The sequence below is a fragment of the Ambystoma mexicanum genome, unplaced genomic scaffold (assembly GCF_040938575.1).
Source record: "Ambystoma mexicanum isolate Mex_15411 unplaced genomic scaffold, UKY_AmexF1_1 Mex_scaf3, whole genome shotgun sequence".
In the NCBI taxonomy this organism is placed as follows: Eukaryota; Metazoa; Chordata; class Amphibia; order Caudata; family Ambystomatidae; genus Ambystoma; species Ambystoma mexicanum.
The window spans coordinates 17,068,783-17,083,079 of record NW_027182444.1 but is presented as its reverse complement, the minus strand read 5'-3'; positions in this window follow the sequence as shown (position 1 = coordinate 17,083,079).

The window sequence follows — 14,297 nt, the reverse complement described above, 5'->3', positions numbered from 1 at the left end:
CATCTCATGTTATAGGAAGGGTCTCAGGTTTGGTATAAACATTGAGATATCACATCTCTGCTATCGGAAGTGTCTCAGGATTGGAATGGGAAGGAGTTGGATATCCCATCTCATGTTATAGGACGGGTCTCAGGTTTGTTATTAGAATCATTGAGATATCATATTGCATGCTGTAGGAAGGGTCTAAGGGTTGGAATGTGAAGGACTTGGATATCACATCTCATGCTATAGATAGGCTCTTAGGTTTGGAAAGGGAAGGAGTTGGATCTAACATTTCATGTTAGAGGAAGGATCTCAGGTTTGGTATTAGAAGCATTGAGATATCACATCTCATGCTATAGGAAGGGTCTCAGGATTGGAATGGGAAGGAGTTGGATATCACATCTCATGCTATAGGAAGGGTCTCAGGTTTGGTATAATCATTGAGATATCACATCTCATGCTATAGGAAGGGTCTCAGGATTGGAATGGAAGGAGTTGGATATCACATCTCATGTTATAGGAAGGATCTCAGGTTTGGTATTAGAAGCATTGAGACATCACATCTCATGCTATAGGAAGGGTCTCAGGATTGGAATGGGAAGGAGTTGGATATCAAATCTCATGCTATAGGAAGCGTCTCAGGATTGGAATGGGAAGGAGTTGAATATGACATCTCATGCCGTAGGAAGGGTCTCAGGTTTGGTATAAACATTGAGATATCACATCTCTGCTATCAAAAGGGTCTCAGGATTGGAATGGGAAGGAGTTGGATATCCCATCTCATGTTATAGGAAGAGTCTCAGGTTTGGTATTAGAAGCATTGAGATATCACATCTCATGCTATAGGAAGTGTCTCAGGATTGGAATGGGAAGGAGTTGGATATCACATCTCATGTTATAGGAAGGGTCTCAGGATTGGAATGGGAAGGATTTGGATATCACATCTCTTGCTATAGGAAGGGTCTCAGGATTGGAATGGGTAGGAGTTGGATATTACTTTCTTGTTATAGGAAGGGTCTCATGTTTGGAATGGGAAGGAGTTGGATATCACATCTCATGTTATAGGAAGGGTCTCAGGTTTGGTATAAGCAGTGAGATATCACATCTCTGCTATCGGAAGCGGCTCAGGATTGGAATGGGAAGGAGTTGGATATCCCATCTCATGTTATAGGAAGAGTCTCTGGTTTGGTATTAGAATCATTGAGATATCACATCGCATGCTGTAGGAAGGGTCTAAGGATGGGAATGGGATGGACTTGGATATCACATCTCAAGCTATAGGAAGGGTCTCACATTTGGTATAAGCATTGAGATATCACATCTCATGCTATAGGAAGGGTCTCAGGATTGGAATGGGAAGGAATTGGATATCACATCTCATGCTATAGGAAGGGTCTCAGATTTGGTATAAGCATTGAGATATCACATCTCATGCTAAAGGAAGGGTCTCAGGATTGGAATGGGAAGGAGTTGTATATGACATCTCAGGCCATAGGAAGGTTCTCAGGTTTGGTATAAGCATTGAGATATCACATCTCTGCTATCGGAAAGGTCTCAGGATTGGAATGGGAAGGAGTTGGATATCCCATCTCATGTTATAGGAAGGGTCTCAGGTTTGGTATTAGAAGCATAGAGATATCACATCTCATGCTATAGGAAGGGTCTCAGGATTGGAATGGGAAGGACTTGGATGTCACATCTCATGCTATAGGGAGGGTCTCAAGTTTGATATTAGAAGCATTGAGATAACAAATCTCATGATATCGGAAGGGTCTCAGGATTGGAATGGGAAGGATTTGGATATCACATCTCATGTTATAGGACGGGTCTCAGGTTTAATATTAGAAGCATTGAGATATCAAGTCTCATGGTATAAGAAGGGTCTCAGAATTGGAATGGGAAGGAGTTGGATATCACACCTCAAGCTATAGGAAGGGTCTCAGGATTGGAATGGGAAGGAGTTTGATATCACATCTCATGCCATAGTATGGGTCTCAGGTTTGGTAGAAGCATTGGGATATCACATCTCATGCTATCGGAAGGGTATCAGTATTGGATTTGGAAGAAGTTGGATATCCCATCTCATGCTATAGGAAGGGTCTCAGGTTGGAATGGGAAGGAGTTGGATATCACATTTCATGTTATAGGAAGGGTCTCAGGATTGGAATGGGAAGGACTTGGATATCATATCTCATGCTATAGGACGGGTCTCAGGTTTGTTATTAGAATCATTGAGATATCATTTTGCATGCTGTAGGAAGGGTCTAAGGATTGGAATGGGAAGGACCTGGATATCACATCTCATGCTATAGAACGGCTCTCAGGTTTGGAAAGGGAAGGAGTTGGATATCACATCTCATGTTATAGGATGGATCTCAGGTTTGGTATTAGAAGTATTGAGATATCACATCTCATGCTATAGGAAGGGTCTCAGGATTGGAATGGGAAGGAGTTGGATATCACATCTCATGCTATAGGGAGGGTCTCAGTTTTGATATTAGAAGCATTGAGATATCACATCTCATGCTATCGGAAGTGTCTCAGGATTGGAATGGGAAGGAGCTGGATATCACATCTCATGCTAAAGGAAGGGTCTCAGGTTTGGAACGGGAAGGAGTTGGATATCACATCTCATGTTATAGGAAGGGTCTCAGGTTTGGTATAAACATTGAGATATCACATCTCTGCTATCGGAAGTGTCTCAGGATTGGAATGGGAAGGAGTTGGATATCCCATCTCATGTTATAGGACGGGTCTCAGGTTTGTTATTAGAATCATTGAGATATCATATTGCATGCTGTAGGAAGGGTCTAAGGGTTGGAATGTGAAGGACTTGGATATCACATCTCATGCTATAGATAGGCTCTTAGGTTTGGAAAGGGAAGGAGTTGGATCTCACATTTCATGTTAGAGGAAGGATCTCAGGTTTGGTATTAGAAGCATTGAGATATCACATCTCATGCTATAGGAAGGGTCTCATGATTGGAATGGGAAGGAGTTGGATATCACATCTCATGCTATAGGAAGGGTCTCAGGTTTGGTATAAGCATTGAGATATCACATCTCATGCTATAGGATGGTCTCAGGATTGGAATGGAAGGAGTTGGATATCACATCTCATGTCATAGGAAGGATCTCAGGTTTGGTATTAGAAGCATTGAGACATCACATCTCATGCTATAGGAAGGGTCTCAGGATTGGAATGGGAAGGAGTTGGATATCAAATCTCATGCTATAGGAAGGGTCTCAGGATTGGAATGGGAAGGAGTTGAATATGACATCTCATGCCGTAGGAAGGGTCTCAGGTTTGGTATAAACATTGAGATATCACATCTCTGCTATCAAAAGGGTCTCAGGATTGGAATGGGAAGGAGTTGGATATCCCATCTCATGTTATAGGAAGAGTCTCAGGTTTGGTATTAGAAGCATTGAGATATCACATCTCATGCTATAGGAAGTGTCTCAGGATTGGAATGGGAAGGACTTGGATATCACATCTCATGCTATAGGTAGGGTCTCAAGTTTGACATTAGAAGCATTGAGATATCACATCTCATGCTATAGGAAGGGTCTGAGGATTGGAATGGGAAGGAGTTGGATATCACATCTCCTGCTATGGGAAGGGTCTCAGGTTTGGTATAAGCAGTGAGATATCACATCTCATGCTATAGGAAGTGTCTCAGGATTGGAATGGGAAGGAGTTGGATATCACATCTCATGTTATAGGAAGGATCTCAGGTTTGGTATAAGCATTGAGATATCACATCTCTGCTATCGGAAGGGTCTCAAGATTGGAATGGGAAGGAGTTGGATATTCCCATCTCATGTTATAGGAAGGGTCTCAGGTTTGGTATTAGAAGCATTGAGATATCACATCTCACGCTATAGGAAGGGTCTCAGGATTGGAATGGGAAGGACTTGGATATCACATCTCATGCTATAGGGAGGGTCTCAAGTTTGATATTAGAAGCTTTGAGATATCACATCTCATGATATCGGAAGGTTCTCAGGATTGGAATGGGAAGGAGTTGGATATCACATCTCATGATAAAGGAAGGGTCTAAGGTTTGGAAGGGGAAGGATTTGGATATCACATCTCATGTTATATTACGGGTCTCAGGTTTGGTATTAGAAGCATTGAGATATCAAGTCTCATAGTATAGGAAGGGTCTCAGAATTGGAATGGGAAGGAGTTGGATATCCCATCTCATGTTATAGGAAGAGTCTCTGGTTTGGTATTAGAATCATTGAGATATCACATCGCATGCTGTAGGAAGGGTCTAAGGATTGGAATGGGATGGACTTGGATATCACATCTCATGTTATAGGAAGGCTCTCAGGTTTGGAAGGGGAAAGAGTTGGATATCTCATTTCATGTTAGAGGTAGGATCTCAGGTTTGGTATTAGAGGCATTGAGATATCACATCTCATGCTATCAGAAGGGTCTCAGGAATGGAATGGGAAGGAGTTAGATATCACATCTAATGCTAAAGGGAGGGTCTCAGGTTTGGAAGGGGAAGGATTTGGATATCACATCTCATGTTATAGGAAGGATCTCAGGTTTGGTATTAGAAGCATTGAGATATCACATCTCATGCTATCGGAAGGATCTCAGGTTTGGTATTAGAAGCATTGAGATATCACATCTCATGCTATCAGAAGAGTCTCAGGATTGGAATAGGAAGGAGTTGGATATCACATTTCATGCTAAAGGGAGGGTCTCAGGTTTGGAAGGGGAAGGATTTGGATATCACATCTCATGTTATAGGAAGGATCTCACGTTTGGTATTAGAAGCATTGAGATATCAAATCTCATGCTATAGGAAGGGTCTCAGGATTGGAATGTGAAGGATTTGGATATCACATCTCATGCTAAAGGAAGGGTCTCAGGTTTGGTAGAAGCATTGAGATTTCACGTCTCTGCTATCGGAAGGGTCTCAGGATTGGATTGGGAAGGAGTTGGATATTCCTTTTCATGCTATAGGAAGGGTCTCAGGATTTGAATGGCAAGGAGATGGATATCACATCTCATGCCATAGGAAGGGTCTCAGGTTTGGTATAAGCATTGAGATATCACATCTCTGCTATCGGAAGGGTCTCAGGATTGGATTGGGAAGGAGTTGGATATCCCTTCTCATGCTATAGGAAGTGTCTCAGGTTGGAATGGGAAGGAGTTGGATATCACATCTCATGCTAAAGGAAGGGTCTCAGGATTGGAATGTGAAGGATTTGGATATCACATCTCATGCTAAAGGAAGGGTCTCAGGTTTGGTAGAAGCATTGAGATATCACGTCGCTGCTATCGGAAGGGTCTCAGGATTGGATTGGGAAGGAGTTGGATATCCCTTCTCATGCTATAGGAAAGGTCTCAGGATTTGAATGGCAAGGAGTTGGATATCACATCTCATGCCATAGGAAGGGTCTCGGGTTTGGTATAAGCATTGAGATATCACATCTCTGCTATCGGAAGGGTCTCAGGATTGGATTGGGAAGGAGTTGGATATCCCTTCTCATGCTATAGGAAGTGTCTCAGGTTGGAATGGGAAGGAGTTGGATATCACATCTCATGTTATAGGAAGGGTCTCAGGATTGGAATGGGAAGGATTTGGATATCACATCTCTTGCTATAGGAAGGGTCTCAGGATTGGAATGGGTAGGAGTTGGATATTACTTTCTTGCTATAGGAAGGGTCTCATGTTTGGAATGGGAAGGAGTTGGATATCACATATGCTATAGTTAGTGTCTCAGGTTTGGAACGGGAAGGAGTTGGATATCACATCTCATGTTATAGGAAGGGTCTCAGGTTTGGTATAAGCATTGAGATATCACATCTCTGCTATCGGAAGCGGCTCAGGATTGGAATGGGAAGGAGTTGGATATCCCATCTCATGTTATAGGAAGAGTCTCTGGTTTGGTATTAGAATCATTGAGATATCACATCGCATGCTGTAGGAAGGGTCTAAGGATTGGAATGGGATGGACTTGGATATCACATCTCATGTTATAGGTAGGCTCTCAGGTTTGGTATAAGCATTGAGATATCACATCTCATGCTATAGGAAGGGTCTCAGGATTGGAATGGGAAGGAATTGGATATCACATCTCATGCTATAGGAAGGGTCTCAGATTTGGTATAAGCATTGAGATATCACATCTCATGCTAAAGGAAGGGTTTCAGGATTAGAATGGGAAGGAGTTGTATATGACATCTCAGGCCATGACATCTCAGGCCATAGGAAGGTTCTCAGGTTTGGTATAAGCATTGAGATATCATATTGCATGCTGTAGGAAGGGTCTAAGGATTGGAATGGGAAGGACCTGGATATCACATCTCATGCTATAGAACGGCTCTCAGGTTTGGAAAGGGAAGGAGTTGGATATCACATCTCATGTTATAGTATGGATCTCAGGTTTGGTATTAGAAGTATTGAGATATCACATCTCATGCTATAGGAAGGGTCTCAGGATTGGAATGGGAAGGAGTTGGATATCACATCTCATGCTAAAGGAAGGGTCTCAGGTTTGGTAGAAGCATTGAGATATCACATCTCATGCTATAGGAAGGGTCTCAGGATTGGAATGGGAAGGACTTAGATATCACATATCATGCTATAGGGAGGGTCTCAGTTTTGATATTAGAAGCATTGAGATATCACATCTCATGCTATCGGAAGTGTCTCAGGATTGGAATGGGAAGGAGCTGGATATCACATCTCATGCTAAAGGAAGGGTCTCAGGTTTGGAACGGGAAGGAGTTGGATATCACATCTCATGTTATAGGAAGGGTCTCAGGTTTGGTATAAACATTGAGATATCACATCTCTGCTATCGGAAGTGTCTCAGGATTGGAATGGGAAGGAGTTGGATATCCCATCTCATGTTATAGGACGGGTCTCAGGTTTGTTATTGGAATCATTGAGATATCATATTGCATGCTGTAGGAAGGGTCTAAGGGTTGGAATGTGAAGGACTTGGATATCACATCTCATGCTATAGATAGGCTCTTAGGTTTGGAAAGGGAAGGAGTTGGATCTCACATTTCATGTTAGAGGAAGGATCTCAGGTTTGGTATTAGAAGCATTGAGATATCACATCTCATGCTATAGGAAGGGTCTCAGGATTGGAATGGGAAGGAGTTGGATATCACATCTCATGCTATAGGAAGGGTCTCAGGTTTGGTATAAGCATTGATATATCACATCTCATGCTATAGGAAGGGTCTCAGGATTGGAATGGAAGGAGTTGGATATCACATGTCATGTTATAGGAAGGATCTCAGGTTTGGTATTAGAAGCATTGAGACATCACATCTCATGCTATAGGAAGGGTCTCAGGATTGGAATGGGAAGGAGTTGGATATCAAATCTCATGCTATAGGAAGGGTCTCAGGATTGGAATGGGAAGGAGTTGAATATGACATCTCATGCCGTAGGAAGGGTCTCAGGTTTGGTATAAACATTGAGATATCACATCTCTGCTATCAAAAGGGTCTCAGGATTGGAATGGGAAGGAGTTGGATATCCCATCTCATGTTATAGGAAGAGTCTCAAGTTTGGTATTAGAAGCATTGAGATATCACATCTCATGCTATAGGAAGTGTCTTAGGATTGGAATGGGAAGGACTTGGATATCACATCTCATGCTATAGGTAGGGTCTCAAGTTTGACATTAGAAGCATTGAGATATCACATCTCATGCTATAGGAAGGGTCTGAGGATTGGAATGGGAAGGAGTTGGATATCACATCTCCTGCTATGGGAAGGGTCTCAGGTTTGGTATAAGCAGTGAGATATCACATCTCATGCTATAGGAAGTGTCTCAGGATTGGAATGGGAAGGAGTTGGATATCACATCTCATGTTATAGGAAGGATCTCAGGTTTGGTATAAGCATTGAGATATCACATCTCTGCTATCGGAAGGGTCTCAAGATTGGAATGGGAAGGAGTTGGATATTCCCATCTCATGTTATAGGAAGGGTCTCAGGTTTGGTATTAGAAGCATTGAGATATCACATCTCATGCTATAGGAAGGGTCTCAGGATTGGAATGGGAAGGACTTGGATATCACATCTCATGCTATAGGGAGGGTCTCAAGTTTGATATTAGAAGCTTTGAGATATCACATCTCATGATATCGGAAGGGTCTCAGGATTGGAATGGGAAGGAGTTGGATATCACATCTCATGATAAAGGAAGGGTCTAATGTTTGGAAGGGGAAGGATTTGGATATCACATCACATGTTATATTACGGGTCTCAGGTTTGGTATTAGAAGCATTGATATATCAAGTCTCATAGTATAGGAAGGGTCTCAGAATTGGAATGGGAAGGAGTTGGATATCCCATCTCATGTTATAGGAAGAGTCTCTGGTTTGGTATTAAAATCATTGAGATATCACATCGCATGCTGTAGGAAGGGTCTAAGGATTGGAATGGGATGGACTTGGATATCACATCTCATGTTATAGGTAGGCTCTCAGGTTTGGTATAAGCATTGAGATATCACATCTCATGCTATAGGAAGGGTCTCAGAAATGGAATGGGAAGGAGTTGGATATCACATCTCAAGCTATAGGAAGGGTCTCAGTATTGGAATGGGAAGGACTTGGATATCACATCTCATGCTATAGGAAGGCTCTCTGGTTTGGAAGGGGAAAGAGTTGGATATCTCATTTCATGTTAGAGGTAGGATCTCAGGTTTGGTATTAGAGGCATTGAGATATCACATCTCATGCTATCAGAAGGGTCTCAGGAATAAAATGGGAAGGAGTTAGATATCACATCTCATGCTAAAGGGAGGGTCTCAGGTTTGGAAGGGGAAGGATTTGGATATCACATCTCATGTTATAGGAAGGATCTCAGGTTTGGTATTAGAAGCATTGAGATATCACATCTCATGCTATCAGAAGAGTCTCAGGATTGGAATAGGAAGGAGTTGGATATCACATTTCATGCTAAAGGGAGGGTCTCAGGTTTGGAAGAGGAAGGATTTGGATATCACATCTCATGTTATCGGAAGGATCTCACGTTTGGTATTAGAAGTATTGAGATATCATATCTCATGCTATAGGAAGGGTTTCAGGATTGGAATGGGAAGGAGTTGGATATCACATCTCATGCTATAGGGAGGGTCTCAGGATTGGAATGGGAAGGACTTAGATATCACATATCATGCTATAGGGAGGGTCTCAGTTTTGATATTAGAAGCATTGAGATATCACATCTAATGCTATCGGAAGTGTCTCAGGATTGGAATGGGAAGGAGCTGGATATCACATCTCATGCTAAAGGAAGGGTCTCAGGTTTGGAACGGGAAGGATTTGGATATCACATCTCATGTTATAGGAAGGGTCTCAGGTTTGGTATAAGCATTGAGATATCACATCTCTGCTATCGGAAGTGTCTCAGGATTGGAATGGGAAGGAGTTGGATATCCCATCTCATGTTATAGGACGGGTCTCAGGTTTGTTATTAGAATCATTGAGATATCATATTGCATGCTGTAGGAAGGGTCTAAGTGTTGGAATGTGAAGGACTTGGATATCACATCTCATGCTATAGATAGGCTCTTAGGTTTGGAAAGGGAAGGAGTTGGATATCACATTTCATGTTAGAGGAAGGATCTCAGGTTTGGTATTAGAAGCATTGAGATATCACATCTCATGCTATAGGAAGGGTCTCAGGATTGGAATGGGAAGCAGTTGGATATCACATCTCATGCTATAGGAAGGGTCTCAGGTTTGGTATAAGCCTTGAGATATCACATCTCATGCTATAGGACGGGTCTCAGGATTGGAATGGAAGGAGTTGGATATCCCATCTCATGTTATAGGACGGGTCTCAGGTTTGTTATTAGAATCATTGAGATATCATATTGCATGCTGTAGGAAGGGTCTAAGTGTTGGAATGTGAAGGACTTGGATATCACATCTCATGCTATAGATAGGCTCTTAGGTTTGGAAAGGGAAGGAGTTGGATATCACATTTCATGTTAGAGGAAGGATCTCAGGTTTGGTATTAGAAGCATTGAGACATCAAATCTCATGCTATAGGAAGGGTCTCAGGGTTGGAATGGGAAGGAGTTGGATATCACATCTCATCCAATAGGAAGGGTCTCAGGTTTGGAATGGGAAGGAATTGGATATCACATCTCATGTTATAGGAAGGATCTCAGGTTTGGTATTAGAAGCATTGAGATATCACATCTCATGCTATAGGAAGGGTCTCAGGATTGGAATGTGAAGGATTTGGATATCACATCTCATGCTAAAGGAAGGGTCTCAGGTTTGGTAGAAGCATTGAGATATCACGTCGCTGCTATCGGAAGGGTCTCAGGATTGGATTGGGAAGGAGTTGGATATCCCTTCTCATGCTATAGGAAGGGTCTCAGGATTTGAATGGCAAGGAGTTGGATATCACATCTCATGCCATAGGAAGGGTCTCAGGTTTGGTATAAGCATTGAGATATCACATCTCTGCTATCGGAAGGGTCTCAGGATAGGATTGGGAAGGAGTTGGATATCCCTTCTCATGCTATAGGAAGTGTCTCAGGTTGGAATGGGAAGGAGTTGGATATCACATCTCATGTTATAGGAAGGGTCTCAGGATTGGAATGGGAAGGATTTGGATATCACATCTCTTGCTATAGGAAGGGTCTCAGGATTGGAATGGGTAGGAGTTGGATATTACTTTCTTGCTATAGGAAGGGTCTCATGTTTGGAATGGGAAGGAGTTGGATATCACATATGCTATAGTTAGTGTCTCAGGTTTGGAACGGGAAGGAGTTGGATATCACATCTCATGTTATAGGAAGGGTCTCAGGTTTGGTATAAACATTGAGATATCACATCTCTGCTATCGGAAGCAGCTCAGGATTGGAATGGGAAGGAGTTGGATATCCCATCTCATGTTATAGGAAGAGTCTCTGGTTTGGTATTAGAATTATTGCGATATCACATCGCATGCTGTAGGAAGGGTCTAAGGATTGGAATGGGATAGACTTGGATATCACATCTCATGTTATAGGTAGGCTCTCAGGTTTGGTATAAGCATTGAGATATCACATCTCATGCTATAGGAAGGGTCTCAGGATTGGAATGGGAAGGAGTTGGATATCACATCTCAAGCTATAGGAAGGGTCTCAGTATTGGAATGGGAAGGACTTGGATATCACATCTCATGCTATAGGAAGGCTCTCTGGTTTGGAAGGGGAAAGAGTTGGATATCTCATTTCATGTTAGAGGTAGGATCTCAGGTTTGGTATTAGAGGCATTGAGATATCACATCTCATGCTATCAGAAGGGTCTCAGGAATAAAATGGGAAGGAGTTAGATATCACATCTCATGCTAAAGGGAGGGTCTCAGGTTTGGAAGGGGAAGGATTTGGATATCACATCTCATGTTATAGGAAGGATCTCAGGTTTGGTATTAGAAGCATTGAGATATCACATCTCATGCTATCGGAAGGATCTCAGGTTTGGTATTAGAAGCATTGAGATATCACATCTCATGCTATCAGAAGAGTCTCAGGATTGGAATAGGAAGGAGTTGGATATCACATTTCATGCTAAAGGGAGGGTCTCAGGTTTGGAAGAGGAAGGATGTGGATATCACATCTCATGTTATCGGAAGGATCTCACGTTTGGTATTAGAAGTATTGAGATATCATATCTCATGCTATAGGAAGGGTCTCAGGATTGGAATGGGAAGGAGTTGGATATCACATCTCATGCTATAGGGAGGGTCTCAGGATTGGAATGGGAAGGACTTAGATATCACATATCATGCTATAGGGAGGGTCTCAGTTTTGATATTAGAAGCATTGAGATATCACATCTCATGCTATCGGAAGTGTCTCAGGATTGGAATGGGAAGGAGCTGGATATCACATCTCATGCTAAAGGAAGGGTCTCAGGTTTGGAACGGGAAGGATTTGGATATCACATCTCATGTTATAGGAAGGGTCTCAGGTTTGGTATAAGCATTGAGATATCACATCTCTGCTATCGGAAGTGTCTCAGGATTGGAATGGGAAGGAGTTGGATATCCCATCTCATGTTATAGGACGGGTCTCAGGTTTGTTATTAGAATCATTGAGATATCATATTGCATGCTGTAGGAAGGGTCTAAGTGTTGGAATGTGAAGGACTTGGATATCACATCTCATGCTATAGATAGGCTCTTAGGTTTGGAAAGGGAAGGAGTTGGATATCACATTTCATGTTAGAGGAAGGATCTCAGGTTTGGTATTAGAAGCATTGAGATATCACATCTCATGCTATAGGAAGGGTCTCAGGATTGGAATGGGAAGCAGTTGGATATCACATCTCATGCTATAGGAAGGGTCTCAGGTTTGGTATAAGCCTTGAGATATCACATCTCATGCTATAGGACGGGTCTCAGGATTGGAATGGAAGGAGTTGGATATCCCATCTCATGTTATAGGACGGGTCTCAGGTTTGTTATTAGAATCATTGAGATATCATATTGCATGCTGTAGGAAGGGTCTAAGTGTTGGAATGTGAAGGACTTGGATATCACATCTCATGCTATAGATAGGCTCTTAGGTTTGGAAAGGGAAGGAGTTGGATATCACATTTCATGTTAGAGGAAGGATCTCAGGTTTGGTATTAGAAGCATTGAGACATCAAATCTCATGCTATAGGAAGGGTCTCAGGGTTGGAATGGGAAGGAGTTGGATATCACATCTCATCCAATAGGAAGGGTCTCAGGTTTGGAATGGGAAGGAATTGGATATCACATCTCATGTTATAGGAAGGATCTCAGGTTTGGTATTAGAAGCATTGAGATATCACATCTCATGCTATAGGAAGGGTCTCAGGATTGGAATGTGAAGGATTTGGATATCACATCTCATGCTAAAGGAAGGGTCTCAGGTTTGGTAGAAGCATTGAGATATCACGTCGCTGCTATCGGAAGGGTCTCAGGATTGGATTGGGAAGGAGTTGGATATCCCTTCTCATGCTATAGGAAGGGTCTCAGGATTTGAATGGCAAGGAGTTGGATATCACATCTCATGCCATAGGAAGGGTCTCAGGTTTGGTATAAGCATTGAGATATCACATCTCTGCTATCGGAAGGGTCTCAGGATTGGATTGGGAAGGAGTTGGATATCCCTTCTCATGCTATAGGAAGTGTCTCAGGTTGGAATGGGAAGGAGTTGGATATCACATCTCATGTTATAGGAAGGGTCTCAGGATTGGAATGGGAAGGATTTGGATATCACATCTCTTGCTATAGGAAGGGTCTCAGGATTGGAATGGGTAGGAGTTGGATATTACTTTCTTGCTATAGGAAGGGTCTCATGTTTGGAATGGGAAGGAGTTGGATATCACATATGCTATAGTTAGTGTCTCAGGTTTGGAACGGGAAGGAGTTGGATATCACATCTCATGTTATAGGAAGGGTCTCAGGTTTGGTATAAACATTGAGATATCACATCTCTGCTATCGGAAGCGGCTCAGGATTGGAATGGGAAGGAGTTGGATATCCCATCTCATGTTATAGGAAGAGTCTCTGGTTTGGTATTAGAATTATTGCGATATCACATCGCATGCTGTAGGAAGGGTCTAAGGATTGGAATGGGATAGACTTGGATATCACATCTCATGTTATAGGTAGGCTCTCAGGTTTGGTATAAGCATTGAGATATCACATCTCATGCTATAGGAAGGGTCTCAGGATTGGAATGGGAAGGAATTGGATATCACATCTCATGCTATAGGAAGTGTCTCAGATTTGGTATAAGCATTGAGATATCACATCTCATGCTAAAGGAAGGGTCTCAGGATTGGAATGGGAAGGAGTTGTATATGACATCTCAGGCCATAGGAAGGTTCTCAGGTTTGGTATAAGCATTGAGATATCACATCTCTGCTATCGGAAAGGTCTCAGGATTGGAATGGGAAGGAGTTGGATATCCCATCTCATGTTATAGGAAGGGTCTCAGGTTTGGTATTAGAAGCATAGAGATATCACATCTCATGCTATAGGAAGGGTCTCAGGATTGGAATGGGAAGGACTTGGATGTCACATCTCATGCTATAGGGAGGGTCTCAAGTTTGATATTAGAAGCATTGAGATAACAAATCTCATGATATCGGAAGGGTCTCAGGATTGGAATGGGAAGGAGTTTGATATCACATCTCATGCCATACTATGGGTCTCAGGTTTGGTAGAAGCATTGGGATATCACATCTCATGCTATCGGAAGGGTCTCAGGATTGGAATGGGAAGGAGTTGGATATCACATCTCATGATAAAGGAAGGGTCTAAGGTTTGGAAGGGGAAGGATTT